Source organism: Mytilus trossulus, unplaced genomic scaffold (genome assembly GCF_036588685.1).
Source record: "Mytilus trossulus isolate FHL-02 unplaced genomic scaffold, PNRI_Mtr1.1.1.hap1 h1tg000110l__unscaffolded, whole genome shotgun sequence".
NCBI lineage: Eukaryota > Metazoa > Mollusca > Bivalvia > Mytilida > Mytilidae > Mytilus > Mytilus trossulus.
In genome coordinates this window covers 1,848,795-1,869,221 of record NW_026963297.1, presented here as the reverse complement: position 1 = coordinate 1,869,221, position 20,427 = coordinate 1,848,795, and the positions used below count along the sequence as shown (strand labels likewise).

At 34.2% G+C, this 20,427-nt stretch overlaps 1 long non-coding RNA gene across 1 annotated transcript in view; it reads left to right on the top strand.

The window, feature by feature from the left end:
• LOC134700025 (uncharacterized) overlaps nucleotides 1-19,489 on the top strand; it is a 204,327-nt gene extending 184,838 nt beyond the window's left edge. Inside the window, exons 6-7 of the long non-coding RNA XR_010103733.1 lie at nucleotides 11,723-11,832; nucleotides 17,273-19,489. This is a non-coding gene — a long non-coding RNA (uncharacterized LOC134700025). The remainder of the gene's footprint in view (nucleotides 1-11,722; nucleotides 11,833-17,272) is intronic.
• Nucleotides 19,490-20,427: the final 938 nt, after the last annotated feature.

Below are 20,427 nucleotides of genomic sequence, written 5' to 3'. Positions count from 1 at the left end.
ATAAACTGAGAAAAAAAACCTTGAAAGTAGCTTAATATTTTACAAAAAAGGAAATTTACACTTAGACATTTTAAGAAGGGAATATTTGGAGAATAATTACATCACTTGTATTTGTCCAATTCTGGTGTATTTATCACAAGTTAGGGATAACAATGAGAAAGTAAATTCTGATCGATTGGAGAGTAACCATATCGAGGCTGCTCGAATAGTTACGGGATCAACAAATAACGATAGTGTGAACAGTATCTTTAATGAGGCGTAATTTGAAAAAAAATTCACGGAAGATAGGAGGTAAAAACACTAGCTTTTTTTATAAGATTAAATAACCAAGCTCCAGATTATTTGGTTCCGAATTTTGTATCAGATATTAATTATAATAATTTGAGTAACAATCAGAATACCACAATTCCCGTAAACCATTCATCAACTACTCCAGTCTTTTTCATCATCCATTCCATTGTGGAATCCTTTGGACAGAAGTGTTAGACATATTGCTTAATTGTTTTGTTTAAACGAACGTTGCATAAACTATATTATAGAAACTAAAAAATCTCCGCGATTTTTTTCGAGGAAGACCATTTGCGTTTTTTACAACAGATGCAGCGTTCTGCATTCTGACTTTATCAAATCAAATTTGATACAAGGTATTAATTGTTCCTGTGGTTTAATCAATGAAAATATCGACCACTATTTAATTTATTGTATTAATTTTTCATCACCTAGAAATCTATTGTCAAATAAAATTACAAGTGTTTATAATGTCGATATTACAATCGATTTACTATTTTGTCGGGGTGATGCGTTGAGTACTGAAGAAAATTATGTTAAGTGTCTGTCTTTTCAAAAGTATATAAAAATACCGAACGTTTTTCTGTGCGTTGATAACGGAAATTCCCTGTAAACAATACACGCGATTAAAATATGTCTATATAAGGGCTATAACCTAATGATATTGAAGTATAATTACTATCATATTATGTTACCAATAACAATTCATTGAATGTTAATGGAAGAATACGAATTAATTAATAGTTACCGCTGTTTCGTGTATATCCTTTTAAACAAAAACGTGTATATTACATGAAGAATTATGAGTATGAACAAGCTATATCTCCACAAGATTAGATGGCGCATCTAAAAATTACACATTGGAAAGTCGGTGGGCTTATTTTTATTTATATTGTAAATAAAATGCACTTGATAAAAATCCATTGATTAGTTTGAACAGTCTCATTTAAGCTTCATGTCGTTATGTTTTGCTATTTTCTTCGTATAGAATATGTTATGTGTTCATTTATAGATGTGTATTTTTCTTATTGCTTCGGAAAAGACGTTACTAAGTTGTAAACGTACGGCTGACCACTTTGTTAATTTTAACCATAACTATATGTTACATGAATGAAATATTATTATAGATTATATTTTAAAGAGAATATTCGGGATTTAGTCTTTTTTGTTGTTGTTTTTCTTTGAATTTGAGAAAAAAAAATTATTATCCATTGATAAAGTTTCTTAACATTTACAGTCTGTCCATGGATAACGATCATGTCCGTTTTGTAATGTTGAATGCTGATTAACAGGATGTCAAAGTCGAAAAGTGTTTTCTTTTCACGAAAAACGACATCGTGTCATACAGTGCAAAACTAAAAAGTGCAAAGGGGGTCTGTCATTATGTCATTCAAATGTATCATGTTACACAGGTAATACTGGTCGTTATTGAAGTAAAACAAAATCTATTAAATGAAGTCATAGCATGTTGGATTTAAACCTTTGCAGTAAGTTTATTGATTTGTATTATGATTTCTTAAATGGTTAGAAATTCTTGATTTATTTGTTTTGAAATTTGAAGAACAGTTCTGTCCTTGCAAATGCTTGCCAAAGGTTACATTTGATTAAAATATGAACTGTATTATATTGAACGTTATTTCTCCCTTTTTTAACAAGCTTTCATCACTGATGTTCCAAAATGAACCTGGATGTTCTATCAAGTAGACATAGGTTACCCGGCTTCTCTTTGCACCTAGTGCAGACAAAAGTATTGCCGTTGAACATTTTTTGTTAACGTTTCTGTAAGGGTGGAGAAGGGTGTCCGACCCCAACTTTGAACCTACTTTGAATAAAACTAAGCCGAACAAGACCCTGGATGTTTATCAAGTAGACCTCAGCTATCAAGCTTCCCTTTGCACATAGTGCGGACAAAAGAATTGCTGTAGAACATTTTTTTATTAACTTTTCTGAAAGGGTGGGATAGGGTGTCCGACCCCAACTTTGGACCTACTTTGAATAAAACTAAGCCAAACAACATTCTAGATTTTTTCTCAAGTAGTCTCAGCTATCCAGCTTCCCTTTGCACCTAGTGCGGACAAAAGTATTGCCGTAGAACATTTGTCATTAACTGTTCACTAAGGATGGGGCAGGATGTCAGACCCCAACTTTGGACCTACTTTAAAAAAAAAACTAAGCCGAAGAACACCCTGGATTTCTTCTCAAGTAGACATAAGCTACCCGTCTTCCCTTTGCAACTAATGCAAACAAAGGTATTGCCGTAGAACATTTTTTATTAACTTTTCTGTAAGGGTAGTAAAAGGGTGTCCGACCCCAACTTTGGACCTACTTATAAAAAAAAAACTGATCCGAACAACACCCTGGATTTTTTATCAAGTAGACATCAGGTACCCAGCTTCCCTTTGAAACTAGTGCGGACGAAAGTATTGCTGTAGAACATTTTTTTTATTAACTTTTCTGTAAGGGTTGGGTAAAGTGTCCGACCCCAACTTTAGACCTACTTTAAAAGAAAAAGAAAAATAAGCCAAACAACACCCTGGATTTTTTCTCAAGTAGACCTCAGCTACCCAGCTTCCCTTTGCACCTAGTGCGGACAAAAGTATTCCGTAGAACATTTTTTATAAACTTTTCGGTAAGTGTGCGGTAGGGTTTCCGACCCCAACTTTGAACCTACTTTGAATAAAACTAAGCCGAACAACACCCTGAATTTTTTATCAAGTAAACCTCAGCTACCCAGCTTTTATTTGCTCCTAGTGCGGACAAAATTATTGCTGTAGAACATTTTTATTAACTTTTCGGTTAGTGTGCGGTAGGGTTTCCGAACCCAACTTTTGACCTACTTTAAAAGAAAACACCAAGCCGAACAACACCCTAGATTTTTTTCTCATGAAGACCTCGGCTACCCAGCTCCATTTGCACCCAGTGCGGACAAAAATATTGCCGTAGAACATTTTTTTATTATCTTATCTGAAAAGAGGGGGTAGGGTGTCCGACCTGAACTTTGGATATACTTTAAAAAAAAATAAGACAAACAAAGCCCTGGATTTTTTCTCAAGTAGACTTCAGCTACCCAGCTTCCCTTTGCTCCTAGTGCGGTAAAATCATTACCGTAAAACATTTTTTTTAACTTTTCTGTAAGGGTGGGTAGGGTGTCCGACCCAACTTTTGACCTAAAAAGGAAGCCGAATACCACCATGGATTTATTCTCAAGTAGACCTCATCTACACAGCTTCCCTTTGCATCTAGTGCAGACAAAAGTTTTGCCGTAGAACATTGTTTAGTAACTTTTCTGTATGGTTAGGGTCAGGTTTCCGACCCCAACTGTGGATCTACTTAGAAACAAAAGTTAGTCGAAATTCACCATGTTTTTTTTTCTCAAGTAGACTTCAGCTACCCAGCCTCCATTTTTCCTAGAGCGGACAACAGTATTGCCGTAGAACATTTTTTATTAATTTTTCTGTAAGGATGGCATTAGGTGTCCGACTTTGAACCTACTTTAAGGAAAACTAAGCCGAACAACACCCTGGATTTCTAATCAAGTAGACCTCAGCTACCAAGCTTCTCTTTGCACCTAGTGCAGACAAAAGTATTGCCGTAGAACATTTGTTATTAACTGTGCACTAAGGATGGGATAGGATGTCCGACCCCAACTTTGGACCTACTTTAAAAAAAACTAAGCTGAAAAACACCCTGGATTTATTCTCAAGTAGACCTCAGCTACCCAGCTTCCCTTTGCACCTAGTGCGGACGAAAGTATTGCTGTAGAACATTTTTTATTTACTTTTCTGTAAGGGTGGTAAAAGGGTGTCCGACCCAAACTTTGGACTTACTTTAACAAAAAACTAATTCAAACAACCTGGATTTTTTATCAAGTAGACATCAGCTACCCAGCTTTCCTCTGCACCTAGTGCGGACGAAAATATTGCTGTAGAACATTTTTTTATTAACTTTTCTGTAAGGGTTGGGTAAGGTGTCCGACCCCAACTTTAGACCTACTTTAAAAGAAAAAAAAATAAGCCGAACAACACCCTGGATTTTTTCTCAAGTAGACCTCAGCTACCCAGCTTTCCATTGCACCTAGTGCGGACATAATTATTCCCGTAGAACATTTTTTATTAACTTCTCTGTAAGTCTGCGGTAGGGTTTCCGACCCCAACTTCGGACCTACTATAAAAGAAAAAAAAACTAAATCAAAAACCCTGGATTTTTTCTCAAGTAGACCTCAGCTACCCAGCTTCCCTTTTAAACCTAGTGCAGACAAAAGTATGGCCGTATAACATTTTTTATTAACTTTTCTGTAAGGGCGGGGTAGGGTGTCCGACCCCAACTTTGGACTTACTTTAAAAGAAAAAAACTAAGCCGAACAACACCATAGAATATTCTCATGTTGACCTCAGCTATCCAGCTGCAATTCCACCTAATGCGGACAAAAGTTTTGCCGTAAAACATATTTTTATTAACTTTTCTTAAAGGATGGGGTAGGGTGTCCGACCCCAACTTTGGACCTACTTTAAAAAAAAACTAAGCCGATGAACACCCTGGATTTTTTCTCATGTAGATATCAGCTACCCAGCTTCCTTTTGCACCTAGTACAGACAAATGTATTGCCGTAGAACATTTTGTTTTATTAACTTTTCTGTAAGGTTGGGGTGAGGTGTCCGACCGCAACTGTGGACCTACTTTAAAACAAAACTAAGCCGAAAAACACCCTGGATTTTTTATCAAGTAGACCTCAGCTACCCAGCTTCCCTTTGCACCTAGAGCAGACACAAGTTTTTCCGTACAACATTATTAATAAACTTTTCAGTAAGGTTTGGGTAGGGTGTGCGACCCAAACTTTGCACCTAGTTAAAAAAAGATTAGCCGAACAACACCCTGGATTTTTTTCTCAAGGAGACATCAGCTAGTAAGCTTCCATTTGAATATAATGCGGACAAAAGTATTGCTGTAGAACATTTTTAATTATCTTTTCTGTAAGGGTGGGGTAGGGTGTCCGACCACGACTTTGGACCTACTTTGAATAAAACTAAGCCGAACAATACCATATATTGTTTATCAAGTATACATCAGCTACCCAGCTTCCCTTTGCACCTAGTGCGGACAAAAGTCTTGCCGTAGAACATTTTTTATTATGTTTTCTGTAAGAGTAGGGTAAGATGTCTGATCACAACTTTGGACCTACTTAAAAAAAAACTAAGCCGAGCAACACCCTGGAGTTTTTCGCAAGTAGGCCTCAGTTACCCGGCTTTCACTTGCACCTAGTGCGGATACAAGGATTGCCGTAGAACATTTTGTTTTTAACTTTTATGTAAGCATGGTAAGGGTGGAATAGAGTGTCCGATCCCAACTTTGGACCTACATGTACTTTAAAAAAAAACTAAGCTGATGAACACACTGTATTTTTTTCTGATATAGACCTCAGCTATCCAGCTTCCCTTTGCACCTAGTGCAGACACCAGTTTAGCCACAGAATATTTTTTATTAACTTTTCTGAAAGGGTAGGGGTAGGGTGTCCGACGCCGACTTTGGACCTACTTTGAATAAAACTAAGCCAAACAACACCCTGGATTTTTTATCAAGTAGACCTCAGCTTCCCAGTTTCCCTTTGAATCTAGAGTGGACAACCGTATTGCCGTAGAAATATTTTTATTAACTGTTCACTAAGGGTGGGGTAGGATGTCCGACCCCAACTTTGGACCTACTTTATAAGAAAACTAAGTCGAAAAACACCCTGGATTTTTTCTCAAGTAGACATCAGCTACCCATCTTCCCTTTGCAACTAGTGCGGACAAAGGTATTGCCGTAGAACATTTTTGTATTGACTTTTCTGTAAGGGTGGTAAAAGGGTGTCCGATCCCAACTTTGGACCTATTTAAAAAAAAATTAAGCCGAACAACACCCTGGATTTTTTATCAAGTAGACATTAGCAACCCAGCTTCCCTTTGCACCTAGTACGGACAAAAGAACATTTGTTTTTTTAATTTTTTCTGTAAGGGTGGGATAGGATGTCCGACCCGGACTTTGGATCTAGTTAAACAAAAAATTAAGCCGAACAACACCCTGGATTTTTTATCAAGTAGACATCAACTACCCAGCTTCCCTTTGCACCTAGTGCGGAAAAAAGTTTTGCCGTAGAACATTATCAATAATGTTTTTAGTAATGGTTAGGTAGGGTGTCCGACCCCAACTTTGGACCTAGTTAAAAAAAACAATTAAGCCGAACAACAGCCTGTATTTTTTTATCAAGTAGACATCAGCTACTCAGCTTCCCTTTGCATCTAGTGCGGACACAAGTATTGCCGTACATTGTAGAATTTTTTTTATTAATTTTTCTGTAAGGGTGGGATAGGGTGTCCGACACCAACAGTGGACATACTTAAAAACAAAACTAAGCCGAAAAACAATCTGGCTTTTTTATGAAGTAGACTTCAGCTACCCAGCTTCCCTTCCCACCTAGTGCGGACAACCGTATTGCAAAGAAATAAGTGTATTAACTGTTCACTAAGGGTGGGGTAGGATGTCCGACCCCAACTGTGGACCTACTTTATAAAAAAACTAAGTCGAAAAACACCCTGGATTTTTTCTCAAGTAGACATAAGCTACCCATCTTCCCTTTGCAACTTGTGCGGACAAAGGTTTTTTCGTAGAGCATTTTGTATTGACTTTTCTGTAAGGGTGGTGAAAGGGTGCCCGACCCCAACTTTGGACTTAGTTAAAAAAAGGATAAAGCCAAACAACACCCTGGATTTTTTATCAAGTAGACATCAGCAACCCAGCTAATGTGGACAAAAGCATTGCCGTAGAACATTTTTTATTTTTTTTTCTGTAAGGGTGGAATAGGATGTCCGACCCTAACTTTGGACCTAGTTAGAAAACAAAATTAAGCCGAACAACACCCTGGATTTGTTATCAAGTAGACATCAGCTACCCAGCTTCCATTTGCACATAGTGCGGACAAAACTTTTGCCGTAGAACATTATTAATACACTTTTTAGTAATGGTTGGATAGGGTGTCCGACCCCAACTTTGGACCTAGTTAAAAAACAAAATTAAGCCGAAAAACACCCTGGATTTTTTATCAAGTAGACCTCAGCTACCCAGCTTCCCTTTGCACCTAGTGCGGACAAAAGTATTGCCGTAGAACATGTTTTATTAACTTTTCTGTAAGGGTGGGGTATGGTGTCAGACCCCAACTGTGGACCAACCTAAAAACATAACTAATCCGAACACCCTGGATTTTTTCTCAAGTAGACCTTAGCTACTTTGCTTCCCTTTGCAACTAGTGCAGACAAAAGTATTGTGGTAGAACATTTTTAATAAACTTTTCTGTAAGGGTGGGTTAGGGTGTCCGACCCCAACTGTGGACCTACTTAAAAACAAAACTAAGCCAAACAACACCCTTGATTTTTTCTCAAGTAGACCTCCGCTGCCCAGCTTCCCTTTGCAACTAGTGCAGACAAAAGTGTTGCCATATAACATGTTTTATTAACTTTTCTGTAAGGATGGGATAGGGTATCCGACACCAACTTTGGACCAAGAAAAACAAATTTAGCCGAACAACATCTTGGATTTTTTATCAAGTAGACATCAGCTACCCAGCTTCCCTTTGCACCTAGTGCGGACAAAATTATTGCCGTAGAACATTTTAATTTTATTTTTTTAGTGAGGGTTGGGTAGGTGTGCGACCCTAATTTTGGACCTAGAAAAAAAAATCAAATTAAGCCGAACATCACCCTGGATTTTTTCTGAAGTAGACCTCAGCTATTTAGCTTCCCTTTGCAACTAGTGCAGACAAAAGTATTGCCGTAGAACATTTTTAATTAACTTTTCTGTAAGGGTGGGATAGGATGTCCGACCCCAACTTTAGACCTAGTTAAAAAAACAAATTGAGCCGAACAACACCCTGGACTTTTTATCAGGTAGTTATCAGCTACCCTGCTTCCTTTTCGACCTAGTGCGTACAAAAGTATTGCCGTAAAACATTTGTTATTAACTTTTCTGTAAGGAAGGGTTAGGGTGTCCGACCCCTACTGCGGACCTACTTAAAAACAAAACTAAGCCGACCAAGACCCTGGATTTCTTCTCAAGTATACCTCAGTTACTTAGCTTCCCTTTGCACTTTGTGCTGACAAAAGTATTGTCGTACAACATTTTTAATTAACTTTTCTGTAAGGGTGGGTTAGGGTGTCCGACCCCAACTGTGGACCTACTTACAAACAAAACTAAGCCGAACAACACCCTGGCTTTTTCTCAAGTAGACCTCACCTACTAAGCTTCCCTTTTGCACCTAGTGCGGACAAAAGTATTGCCGTAGAACATTTTTTTATTAATTTTTCTGTAAGGGTGGGTTAGGATGTCCGACCCAAACTATGGACCTGGTTTAAAAAAATAATTAAGCCGAACAACACCCTTTACTTTTTATCAAGTTTACATCAGCTACCCAGCTTCCCTTTGCACCTAGTGCGGACAAAATTATTGCCGTAGAACATTTTGAATAAATTTTTGGTGAGGTTTGGGTAGGTGTGCGACCCCAACTTTGGACCTAGTCAAAAAAAATTAAATTAAGCCGAACAACACCCTGAATTTTTTATCATGTAGACATCAACTACTAAGCTTCCTTTTGCACCTAGTGCGGATAAAAGTATTGCCGTAGAACATTTTTAATTAACTTTTTTGTAAGGGGGGGTAAGTGTGTCCGACCCCAACTGTGGACCTACTTAAATACAAAACGAAGCCGAACAACACCCTGGATTTTTTTCTCAAGTAGACCTCAGCTACCCAGCTTCCCTTTGCACCTAGTGCAGATACAAGTATTGCCGTAGAACATTTTAATTAACTTTTCTGTAAGAGTGGGTTAGGGTGTCAACTATCTTCAATGCAAATTCGAAAATTTCGAAACAATCTAAGTCTTTCACAGAGGTTCGGCATTTTTTCTCTGTAAAATGATGAATCATTAATCATAAAGAAAGCCGATAAATGTAACAATGATGTTATTTTAGATAAGGTCAATTCCCATCTTAAAGGCGATCGCCAATTAAATACACACCATTACACCAAATTGGAAAACTTTGACCTAAAAGCACTCAGATGTATTATCAATACATATGTCAAAGGCATGTACACCAAAGGTGTTATAGATTACGCCACATTTAATTACCTTAATAACGGTAATCAAATTGATTATGGGCCTGGGTATATGCATAGCTTGCCTAAAATACACCGATTAAATGAAACGGAATAAGTGAAAATCAAAAAAATATGGGTTTAACATTGATAACATAATGCCACCATGTCGGGCAATCATATCTCAGATTTGTACTGTCACAGAATTTATTGGATGCGATATCGATTATGTTTTAGTACCTATGGTACAAAAACAACATACGTATATAAAGGATACGTCTAATCTAATATACAAGTTGGAAAGAGTTAAGCCTAATGCAGATTACTGGCTGTGTAGTTTTGATGTAGTTTCAATGTACACTAATTGCCCGATTGATGAATTATTATCGGCAGTTAGAATTTCGTATGATCAGTTTGATAAATCAGATTACAAAATCAAATGCCCACCTACGGATGATTTAATCTATTTCCTCAGATCAATTTTAGAGAACAACATTATCGATTTTAATGGACGGCTTTATAAGCAAAAAATAGGAGCCGCGATAGCAGTGCCAAGCACGGAAATCTGTGATATACTCATGTATACAATTATGAAAGAAATTCTTTCGTAGTTTGAACATAGACAAAATATATTTTTCTATGGAAGGTATCGGCATGGTATTATATTAATATATCATAGCGATTGGAAGGAAATGCAGGATTTGCTAGAGTTAGCAAATAATCATCATCCGTTCCTGAAATTCACACTAGAATTCTCATCTAAAGAAATAATATTTCTTGATGTCAATATTTTCAAAGAAACAAGATTTTCTAATGAAATTATTTTGGATGTGAAAACACACTTTAAACCGACAAATGCCTTCCTTTATCTAGATCGTAAACGCTTTCACAGTAGACATGTGTTTGCAGGGTTTATCAAGGGCGAAGTTATCAGATACATTAGAACAACAAATCATGATGTTGATTTACAATATATTTTGTTACAGTTCAGATTGACCTTTATAAAGAGAGGATACAAGGATATTGAAATCGAAAAGTACATAACTGAGGCATTATCATGTAATAGATCTGATTTAGTCAGAAAAAAGGCCAAACAAAACACAAAGGAAGTTCCTTTAGTATTGGCAACGAAATTTAATCCATGCATTCATAAATTAAAACAATGCATTAGTAAACATTGAGATCTACTAAAACAGGATGCAGTTTGCAACGAAATATTTTCAAGCAAACCAATAATATCTTATAAAAAGCATAAAAATATTGCAGACCTATTGACAACGACAACATTAAAATAAATTGATATAGGTAAATCCCTGATGATGGCGGGCATAAAATGCTTAAACCCTTTCATAAATGGTATACATTTATCATTAGCATATAATACAAAAACCGCAGAAACACTGAATTAGTGTCGGATTGATGTACAGCAATTTGCAAGTCTAGTAATACTAGCATCATGTGATCAATATTTTGTAATATTTACAATGAAGTTCTTATAATATGTCTACGGAGTCTTCCGAAAAAGATTGTTTGCTATCGGAATTCGGATTGATGTTGGAATACGTGGATGTTAGGTGTCACTTTTATACAAAATCTGGTAAAAAAAAAGCTTTAGTTTTGATAGTATAAAAATAAGCTATAAGTGTGGAATGTTTTCCAATGAGACAACTGTCTACTATATAAATGCCTTACAAATGTAGATAAGAGCAATACTAGCTATAGGTCACCATACATCCTTTAAATTTAATAACAAGCAAAGCCAATACCTTAAATTTAGCTATAACGCCAACACATTCATTACACATGATGACAATATAAAACACTAGAATATATATGACTTCCTACATTATTTGCATATACATGATAATACATTGTGCTATAAATAAAAAATCGCATACCATGTGATTATAGATTCCTTAAGCTTTCCCAACAACTAATTTTGAGGTCAAGGTCAAAGATTTTTAAAATAGACATAATTTGTTCAAAAAAATGGTTTCCAAGTGCTTAATAAAAAAAATGTATTTCTTTTATGGGATTAACCAAGTTAACTCAAATATGAATTTTCTTGGTACGGGATGTTGTATATTTGGTGTCAGCAAAGTTCCACTCAAATGTTTTGTTTTCTACTGTGTGATGCATTGCTAGGAGACATAGAAATAATGAGCTGCTGTCGATCTGGTCTTCTAAGTGCTAACATATGTGCAATTCAAACCATATTTTAATAAAATACATATCGTTTTTTTTATTTACTCAGGTCACAAGATACCTGTACCTAATAATTTTTCATGTGACATGATTCCATTCTATTTTGAAGGAAATTTACTCATACAGAAAAGAAAACTAGAGACTCCAAGAGGCAGGAAATGAACAGAATAGGCAATCACAGATCCATATCAGATAATAAAATTGAATCGAAAATTTAAAGTTTGAATTTTATGTTATTGAAACTATTAATTTACAAACGTCCTCAAAATGTGGATGTTTTTATTATTGTTTAGAGGCTATGGATATTTGACCATCATCAATGTGTAAGCACATTGACTTTCATTCAACTTCAAGAACTTTGTTTTATGTTTTTATGGGAATTTCTGTTGTAATAAGTTTTAAAGTTTTATATGGATATCCACATTTTGAATCATTCTGAATGTTTTCTGAATATATCGGAATCATTCTGAATCTGTCTGAATTCATCTAGATCCATCAGAATGTTGTTTGGATATTTCTTGATATTTCTGAATGTTGTCTCATTATTTCTTAATCTTTCTGATTAAGTTCAGAATTTTTCTGAATTCATTCTAATTAATGACTTAAATTATTCTTACATTATTCTGATCTTTGTCTGAATGCTATTCTGTTTTTTGTCTAAATGTTCGTATGACAATTTTAAATTTTTCCTTAAAAGTCCGAAATCCAGCAAAAATTCAGACATTTTCGTAAATGTACATTATTTTAGCCATTCAGACATTAATCAGAAAAAAAAATAAGAAAAAATAAGAATACTGGTCAGACAAAATTCAGACGCCATTTTTTCATGAGGGAGCTCTTAAATGATGATTTTTGCCATTTTTTTGCATTTTAGTCTACTATATTGATAACTATGAAAAATAGATAGACACTTTAAATAGCAATAATGGTAAGCAAGAAGAGATCTGCAAATAAGTCAAAGTATGCCGAAATTGTGAGTTGACTCTTTATAGGAGTTTTTACACTTAAATGACAATTTTTTTCACCCTTTCTTGTGTTTTGGGCAAACACTGAATATAGAGATGAAATGTAAACAGAAAAAAATTATCCGCAATAGAAGATCAACAAAAAGATTTTTGTCATGAATTATATTATAGTGTACAATGTTGAAGAGTGTCCATTGTTGAAGATTTACATAGACTTAGGTAATGAAGGACACAGGCTCTTTAGAGCCTCTAGATATATATGCAATGACACCAATTATATTTGTTTTTAGTCACATTGACATGAGGTCAGTGTCTCTATCATACTATGTGTTGAGAGGGGGATGAAATCCAATTTTAGCACTAATTCATAAATTCACATTTACTTGATAACTTGTGTTGACTGTTAAGACAATGGAGAGGGCATTCTGTTTCAAATGTCATACTATTTTAAAATCCTTGATCTTAATATAAGTATTGGTCTGTTGTGCTGTTAGATTACAACTAGGGTGTACGATAAATGAGGTATCAGACATATGGTGTCAGTATATCAGAGCTGCCCATTTTGACATACTTATTTTCATTTTACAAATGGCATAATGGCAAATGTATAATTACCTATTGTGGATGGTTTTAAGTGTATATTTTTTTCTGTAATATGTTTTCTCACTAACCTGCCGTAATTTAAACATCTTTAATTGAAATTATCTATGATGTAAGATCAAAATTTTAGTATGGGCTTTTAAGTCTGCATTTTAATTCTGGGTCGTTTGGTGTGAGTTATTTAATTTAGGGTTTAAAGATAGGTTGGAGTTGGATAATTTTTCACAAACTTATTCATTAATTACATTTGTTTACAAATTTGAAATTAAGATTTCATAGTTACCACATTTTTATTTAATTTTTAGGTGAACAAAGACTCTTCATTATCTGGTATTGATTCCATGACTGGTAATTTTGAAAGTACCAGTCTAGATTCAGACTCTTTTACGTATTTCAAAAGTTAAAACACAACTAGCATTGAGGAGTATTTTAATCCAAGAGTCCTTGGACAGCATGCTGGGGAACTACTTCTGAATCTACACGAGTTAACAAAGAAATGTGATACTAGTATCTCAATTGTTTGTAAAACAATTGAAAGGTCTTTCCTGTAAAAGTGATGTTTTCGTAATGTACTTTGTACGACCTTTCGTTTGATATACGACAAGCATACCTTCTGAAACTTTTCATTTTTTACACTTAATAACCTCATCAGCCTACATTTTTGAGATCGGAAGTATGATGTATGTAACACAGGATAGATGAGCTTTAATTTGATATGCGACCACGCCTTTTTCTAGAAAGTTTGATTTTTGCACTTAATAACCCCATCCAACTAATTTTTGGAGGTCGGGAATTTGATATTTCAAATGTACACATCATGACCTTTTTATTTTATATACAACAACCTAATCGTAATTTTTCGGGTACGTCAATTTGTTTGAAATGTACGCTTTATGTTCTTTCATTTGATATGCGACAACCTTACCATCATTTTTTGCACTAAATTACCCCACCCTTCCCCCTGGGATGAAAAAGAGGTTTATTGAGACCATCAATTTGATATATCAGTTGACACCATTTGAAAGTGTCAAAAATGATGCAATATCAACGATATAAATAGAAGTTATGAAACTTACAAAGTCAATGCAAAACATGAAAATTTCAAAATGATTTTTTGGTGTTTTTTTCCATGGAATGTTTTTAGTATTTGGTCAAACATATGCATATGTGAACCTCTTCAATGTCTTAAACATTTTAAGTGGTAAACTGTTGTTGATTCAGAAATACATGCTGCCGCTCGCAAAATTTCAAACTGCATTATCTCTAAAACGACAATAGATATCTCAAATCTGTTCAATGGTAAATGATCTACAGTTAAAGGACAACATTATAAAAGAAGAATTTGGACAATTTCAAAGTTCACCAAGGTCACAATTAATCATCAAATATATGATGCATTACAAAACTTAAGAACCGGAAGTCGTAGAGACATGGGACTATCACCATTCAACTCACGACCACTTGACCTTTCAAATATCACAAGGTCAAGGTCATAGTATAATGTGAAGGTCAAGGTGAAATTTCATCATGACCTGACACTGACCTCAAATTTAAGGTCTTGAATTACTGATCATCTTTGCAGTTTGTAGTAGGTTGATATCTGTTACCTTTAAAAAGATATACACAAAATACTATACTTTTAAAAATCATCCCGTTGCAACTTTTGAACAGACGGTCAGACATTTTTGGGCTTATTATATAAAATGTAGAGCTCGTCGAGAGGAACATTTTATACGCTGTATGTAGGCAGCAAAGTCTTATCGTTTTCCTAATATGTAAGCTTGAAATTGCAGCGTAATTTTTTGTTGCACTCTGTGACCTTTGACCTTGGGTGCATATTGAAGGTCACATGCATTAGAGATTATTGGTGAAGGTCTTAAGTTTCTACGACTTCCGGTTCTTGAAATAGATTTTTTCTAAAATTGTGTATAATTTATCAAGGGGAATAATTCCTTATAAGGGTTAATAACAAAATAATTGTATATGTTCATTAACATTGCCATCTGTTCCTGTACATGTTGCCGTTTCAAATCGATTCTATCTGTAATACTTTTTAAGAAAAATGCAAAGGAAAGAAATCGTTTCAAGGGGATATAAATCTCACAGGGGAAGATGAAATCTTATTCAGCCTTATATGGTAATACATCATGATGAGATGTACCTATTGTCCAAATAAGGTCATGATATCTTTAAAAACAACGAGGGGGGGGGGCTATGTTGACAAAAATCAATAAAAGGGAGATAACTCCATATGGGGATGATGAAATCCTGAACAATGTCATCTGGTAATACTTCATGATGAGGTCTATCGATGGGTAATATTTGGTATTCATAACTTCAAAAGAAATAAGATGCGGGCATGTCAAGAAAATGTTGGAAGAAAAAAAAGAAAAGGAAAAAAAAAAAAACATTAGAAAAACAATAAGATCTTTCCTCGCGTAGAGGAAAGACCTTAAAAATGACAAAACTTACGATGCCAGGAATTATAGTAAACAAAACAGATGTAAATATTAAGTATACACCTTATGGTGATACCCAACACCTTCACTAAAATTAATTTGATTCGTTTAATTTTCATAAAATTTTGACAAAGCATTTACTTTGACTCTTTGACAAAAACATAAAAAAAAAAAAAAAAATTGAACCAACCATTTTATCAGAAAAATGCAATGGTTACATAGCAGTTTGACAAACAATAATTTTGATCATTGAGAAGCTAAATATTTCCTTAACTACACAACGTGAATAAATGTTTAGCTGATTTTTCAGAGTTATATCCCTGTAGTGTTAGGTAACACCTTCATTGACATGTAAAAGATATGAATCAGATCAGCAAGATATGAAGTATAAAATGTTATAATAAAAATATTCTAAAATACAGTATTATTGCTTGACACATTCGAGACATGTGAATAATAGCAACAACTGTTTGAAGGCATCACCTTGTAAGAGCCACATACATTTTCAATTTTGCCTTGCTCATGGTTTATTTCTAATTAATTTCTAAAAGTTACTGGATATTGTATCAGAAAAATACAGGGGTGGCTTCATTCCCCCCCCTTTCATGGCATAAAAAATATGCAAGTTTTGCCTTGCTTCTCTTGCAGAAGCTATTCCATTAACCTAAATTCAAGAGTTTGGCCCTGAATTTAATAAATATTCTTTTAATTTATTGTAGGTTTTTTGCTCACTAATCAGAGATGACACTTTAAAAAATTGGTTGTATTAATGGACATAGAAATATCGGGAGTCCGTCTGTTCATCTGTCATTCCGTTTGTCTGTCAGGTCTTGTTAGCGCTCTCACATGTACATTTTGTCAGATTTTTATGAACTAATATCATAGGTTGATATCAGAAATGTCTAGGACAAGTTCGAAAATCAGTGCCGATCAACTATTTAAAAAGAAGTTATGTCCCTTGGAAATAGTAATTACATTGAAAATTGCACTGCTAGCACTCTCATGTGTATAATTCTTGCCATATTTTTATGAATCTTATATCATAGGTTTATATCAGAAATGTCTAGGGCAAGTTCGAATATCAGTGCCGATCAACTATTTTTAAAAGAGTTATGTCCCTTGGAAACATTAATTACATGGAAGATTGCATTGCTAGCACTTTCATGTGTATAATTCTTGCCAGATTTTTATGAATCTTATATAATAGATTTATATCAGCAATGTCTTGGACAAGTTTGAAAATCTACTATGTTTAAAAGAGTTATGCCCCTTGGAATTAATTACATGGAAAGTTGCATTGTTAGCGCTATCTTGTATACAGTTCTTGCCAATTTTTTATGAAACTTATATCAGAAATGTCTCAGATAAGTTCGATAATCAGTGCCGATCAATTGTTTTTAAAAGAGTTATGCCTCTTGAAAATATCAATTACATTGAAAATTGCACTGAAGCATTCCAAAGCTTACATTTCTATAAGATATTTATAAAACGTTTTTTCTAGTTTTTGCCCTTGGACCTATAAAAAATGTTGAACGTGGGGGAGACTGGAACTTTTATTCATATTTGCCAAATTTACCCTCATATTTTTTTTTTTGGAAATGTACATATATATTGATTATTGTTGTTTTGTTTCAGGTGATACTAACATTGTTGGAAATGTCGCAGGATCACTTTGATAAACTAAAAAATCAACAACGAATTGAGGAAAGTGACAAAGCTGTTATTTATTACTCCAGACCTTTTGATATCATTTATGTTAATGATAGAAACACATTAATTGACTGCTTTATGAGATTAAACAATATTGAATATAAATAGACATGTTTTTATATCACCCAATAATATAAAATTATACTGTATATCTGGAAATATTGTGCAACTTAATCGGTAGTTATTGTAACCCAATGTTTTTGTTCATTCAAATGGATTGTACTTGGCCATGAAAGGAGAAAAAAATAAAAGCAGTGATTATTTAACTTTTCAAAAGCCCAAACTGCATACAAAATTTGATGCAAAAATAACCTGATATACGGTGTATTGGTACATGTGCATTATCATTGTGTGTTAGCATTTACTTGGTGCAATGTAATTGATAACAAAAATAAGAAATATAATTGATGCCTAAAAAGCAGCTTATTCAGACCATTTTAATGATGGACATACTTTATTTAGATATAAGGTATATCCACTTGTTTAGGCAAAAATCCAAGAGCTAATTGTAATGGGGGGGGGGGGGGGAGGAAGGACGGCACTTTTATTAAAATTTAATTGGTGGTGGTTATTTAAGAAAGATTGCTTGAACGTTTAATTGAAATAACCAATTAAAAATCTATGCATGGTGGGGTCAAAGACAAACCAGATTAAACAACAGTATTTGGTAACCATAAAGAAAAATCTTTGATTATTTAGAAAATGTGTGATTATACATTCATTGGGGGCCACAAGAGGGTGCTACAAATTTGTGTGTATTAAGTAATATTATTGCCAACTATTTCTGAAAGCTTGGTTCACAATTTTTGAACAAACAGTCCTGCAGACGAAAATGTCTGCTCTAATTGCACGGATGTAGCGGATAGGCTAAGGTCAACATTTTTGACTTAAATGTTAGCTTAGGGAAACTGTCCTCGTGTATAGACGACTTCTTCTTGGGGCCATTTTAAATGACAATTAAGCACAAACATGCTTAACAAAACGTATTCTAACTATGATTAATCCTTGATTACTATTTAATTGTCAGACGGGCATTCACAGGAAAATTAATTTTATATAAAAAGGGTGTTCTAACAGGAAACTGATTAGTTGAGTATCCTTTTGGTATTCGATGCTCAGTACTACCGAGCAATACTTGAGTACTCGACTACTCGTTGACAACCCTAATATATAGAAAGTTTTTTGCCCATAATTGATGTACCAACATGACATCATATATCCTGTTCTGGTATCAAACTTGAACTATTGACATTTTAAAACTTTTTGTACCCTTCAGAATGTAATAAAATTTGACAAAAATAATATTTGCAGGTTAAAAGTGCGAGTTTTTTTGTATATGATGGAAAAATCGCATATCTCCTTTGCCATGGAGGATATGTGCATCGTTTTGATCTTTCAAAGTCATTAATGACCCAATGAATAGCCAATAGAAATGCCGCAATATTGCTTCAAGATGCTGAATAAGTCAATCTTATTACACAATTTTCGTATCACATTCCATGCAGTAGTATGACACAAGAAATATCTATTCGTGTGAGAAATAGATAAAAGGCATACACCATAAAGAGCATTAGTTGTATTTATATTCTGCCTAAATGTAAAAAAGAAATATACTATAAAAATACAATACAAAGATAAACGAATGTCCTTGGTTCTTTTTCAATTTTCGGTTATGAAAAATAAGAAGTAAGATAAACAAACGTAGAAACAGATGATAATAGTGTTTTAAATGACATTTGAAGAGGCAGCTTTTATTTTTTATGCTCTAAGGAAATAATAAAATATATGAAGCTCTTACTTTTTGCTACACAACTATTTGAACCAAAAAATGACACAGCATTTGTCAAAGCTAACAATACGTCATTTGTATTGCATTGATTTACTGTAAGCATCAGTTGTGGGCTATTTTGTATCTTGTTGTACATGTTATGCATGATTATCATTTTGTCATAATTGTATGTAACATATACTTGTTAACCTATTAAATTAAGTGCATAAATGTATATATAAAGACATTATCTAAATGATTGTTATTATGTAAAATAATATGTTAAAAACCTTTAGGACTGATGGTTTTTCAATGATGTATTTTATTTTGAATAAGGGATTATGTTAAAAAATGCATATTACCAATTGTAGATACATGTGGAGTGTGTCATATTTATAGAATTATAGTTCTACAGTAATACTTTTAAAATGTTTCTTTTTTTCTTTTCTTTTCCTTCTGGGTTATTTCATGGCATTACAGTAACTTGATGAGATCAACATGGAAGAGTATTCCCAATTTTAGAATGCAATTCTGGTTATTATTTTGAAATTCTATAGTTTTATCCAACACAGAACTTGTTTAATAATCTTTTCATAAATACTCATTTCTGAACTTTAAGTCAGAAGATTCCTTGGTTTATATCTTCTATACAGGGTTCCATAAGGGTTTACAGGAATTCATTGACTCAAATCGGTTGCAAATACCAGATTTGATTCATTACAATTTAAGACAGTTTATTGTCTCATTCCATAGATGAGAACGCCATTAATTTGAGCGTTTGTTTTATTCATATGATAATCAGCTGGGATTCAACATAGAAACAATTCATGCCAGTAATGTAAATGTACAGATATTACCTTTTCCTTTGACCAGCCTGCAACATTTATGTAGCGGAAGCGAGACATAACAATCCATCATCGTCAGTGACGGCGTCAACATTATGCTCAGTCTCTGGTTAAGATTTTTCAGACATCATTTACTTTGCAAAACTTCATTTTATTAAATTTTTACAGAAGCTTTTTATGTCCAAAAAGACAGTAATATTTAAACATTTTTTTTTCATTTTTTTCGAGCCGTTGACTTTAGTCGAAAAAGCGAGACATAGCGATCCTCCATTCCGTCGGCGTCGCTGTCGTCGTCGTCGTCGGCGGCGGCGTCCACAAATATTCACTCTGTGGTTTAAGTTTTTGAAATTTTGATAACTTTCTTAAACTATCCTGGAGTTCTACTAAACTTGGACAGAAGCTTGTTTATGTTCATAAGATAGTATCCAGAAGTAAATTTTGTAAAAATAAAAATAGAATTCCTTTTT